Source organism: Belonocnema kinseyi, chromosome 2 (genome assembly GCF_010883055.1).
Source record: "Belonocnema kinseyi isolate 2016_QV_RU_SX_M_011 chromosome 2, B_treatae_v1, whole genome shotgun sequence".
Lineage (NCBI taxonomy): Eukaryota > Metazoa > Arthropoda > Insecta > Hymenoptera > Cynipidae > Belonocnema > Belonocnema kinseyi.
In genome coordinates this window covers 49,579,678-49,582,826 of record NC_046658.1, presented here as the reverse complement: position 1 = coordinate 49,582,826, position 3,149 = coordinate 49,579,678, and positions in this window count along the sequence as shown.

The following is a 3,149-nucleotide window of genomic DNA, read 5'->3' as shown; positions in this document are numbered from 1 at the left end:
TTCAGTGAGCTTCTATAGGGAATTTTAACGTAGAATCCGAATTTTAACAATTTAAAAGTTGATTTTGCTGTTTTTTCGAGTTTTTTAAAAAGGAACCGAATGAGGACCCATGGGGTCTTTACGGGTACTTTGTAGAGGCTCCACTCGGTTCCTTCGGTCCGCCAGGGATGTAAAGTCACATGCAGCAAGTCTCTTTGCAATATGTCTGCTCTGTGTTATGTATCCCTTGGGGAATGTCATTCCTACGGTAAGTATTTGCAGCATGTTACATCTGGGGCAGAGTACGTCAAGTGTTCCCACCTAACATTAATTTTTTGTTCGTTCGGGTAGAAACTTGGCTGTATCATACTCCTTGGGAACCCACATTAATCCACTAAACCGTAGGCTTAATTGTCGAACGGTTGTCAATATACAGGGGCTTCAGGTTTTAACTTTTTCACGCGTTTCTTCACCTTCACGTTATTGTAACTTCTTGTAGGATGATCCAATTGGACTTTTATTATAGTGCTTTGGAAAGCTCTTTTCATTTACTTTAAGAATATTATAATGATATATTATAAAACTTTTTTTTTGTTGATAAATTAGAATTAAAATTAATTTTTGAAAAAAAAAACTTATTTAAAAAAAAAGCCTTTTTATAATCTTTTAAATTATGCAGAATAAAAAGTGATCTGCAAATTTCGTGCTCAAAATACTGCACGAATACTGTAAGATCTAATGTTCCCTAAAATTATATTTTACTTTTTTGAGACGATTATCTATGTAGAAATATATAAATTACGTTATATATTTCTTTTCGCACTTTTTATTTTATTCAGAACGAGCGTAAAAATCTGAATTTGACCAAGAAAACATTTGCGACACACTTTTTATTGTACATGCTTTTAGAAAGTATAAAAAAAGCTATTTTTGGAAATAGAAACATTTTTTAAATATGGGTTTTTAAAAATAAATTTTAATTTTGATTTTCAAATTTTTTTTTTAATATATCGTTATAATAGTCTTAACCTACATTTTAAAAAATTTCCAAAACACTAGGATAAAAGTCCAATCGGATCATCCGAAAAGAAGTTACACTGACATAAATGTAAAGAAACTCATGAAAAAATTAAAACCACAAGCCCCTTTATAAAATGTAATAGAAGCTTCTAATTTGTCCTGTAAGGGTTTACATTTTTCTTGCACCTTCGTCCCTATTCCTTTACACACTCCCCACACACTTTTTGGAGGTGGGAGGGGGAAACCTACAGTTTATTGTGGGTTCCGAACCACCATGAGCAACAGCTTTAAGTACCCAGACAATAGTTTTTTCTCTAAAAGTACCGGTCCCACGAGTCTCCAGAGTTAAACAACTCCCTGCAGCAAAGATAATATAGTATCTTTGCCTGTGGCATCTCTCCGCCAAGAAATATTGAAGTCTTCCTTAGAAGTGTGCAGTAGTACAAGTCTCCTCAGCCCAATTTTTAAATATGTGGTCTGTGCCACTAGCTGCATCTCTTACTCAGAATTAATTTTACGACCTAGAACATAGTCAGGCGTGGATCCAAATAAGTGACCAGGAAGGGGCGGCTTTGGAAATTTGGTTGCACAATAAAATAGACCGATTAGTATAAACTAGAGATGGGATTGCAGAATGTTCGGTTACTATTTGAGATCTGGAATCCACTATACCTTCCTGTATTTGACAAAAGGCGGGGTTGTCAAGTCCAAAAAAGTGAGGTACTATTCACAGGGAAAAATTAGGGTAATATAATAAGACATACAATTTTTAAATATCATACTTATTATTATTATATTATTCCTATTTGAATATTAACTTTTAAAATTTATATGTAATATTGTACTCCCTTTAATAATAACAATAATATTGATAATAATATTTCAATATAGTATAGTATTATTTTATATTCTAATGTTTTTAATTATATAATAAATAATACAGTAATATTAACTACATTTGCTATTCGGCTAGTTCAGTATTCCAAGTGTCTACTTTCAAGCAAACAGAACACTTTTCTGTTTTCCTTTTAAAGCTATTTAATTAAACTATGTACCGAGAAACTCATTTGCGAAAATGGGTAAATTTTGAGAGAATTAAAACAAATTTTGGTTTTAGCGTTTAAGAAAATAGTTTCAAAATGCTTGTTCTTATTGCGGTTTCGTTATTCGAAGATTTTCTATAGAAATATTTTCAAGCTTAAAGTTTCCATTATTATGGTTCACATTTTGTGTTTTAGATATGAATAGTCTTATTGGGGTTCTGGAAAATTTCTATTAGGGCGACACCTGAATACCTGGGGAGTGGGTGGCTAAGTAGTTTAGGAAGGTATATCGAATAAACGGTGGACTGAGAAGGTATACAAAAAGAAAGTAAATATGCATCACCCATCGTCAAGAAGGAGTAGTCTAAGAGCCGAGGTCCTTTTTAGCGAGTTATTAGTTAACGATTCTGCCACTATTTTCCTGATTGTTGAGAATATACTGATCACCAAATGTGGTTTCTCCAGGGGTAGTCCCGGGGAGAAGTTGTCTAATTACTCATTCGAAGTTGTCAAAAAATTATTTAAATAAGTCATAGGGTAACGGCTTAATCTTTCTGTGTTGAATGTCAAGACAATTAGAAAATGTTCCGTGCAATTAACAGAACAATAGGCCGGTACGAAAGGGGGGGGGGGCAGAAAGATCTAGAGGTGTAAAAGAATATGTCATTTTAAAGTTATTTTCTAAAACCCAAATTTTTCATATAACATTCTACTCATTATTCAAAACATATATTCGAAGAGGTAGAACAAAATTTCGGGGATAACATCCTGGCAGAACATCGGGAATTGCCCGGTTTTGACATTGGTCATTATGCGTCGGTTGACGGCCCTGATACTGCGAGCAGAGTGGCGTAAACTATGTCTCTAGTTACGCTACTGATCGTCTTCGGAGCACAAGTGACCACTCTGCTCGCAGTGACAGGGCCGTAAACCAACGCATAATGACCAATGTCAAAACCGGGCAGTTCCCGATGTTCGGCCAGGATGTTATCACAGAGATTTTGTTCTGCCTCTTCGGATATATGTTTGGAATAATGAGTAGAATGTTATATAAAAAATTTGGGTTTTAGAAAATAACTGTAAAATGACATATTCTTTTACACCTCT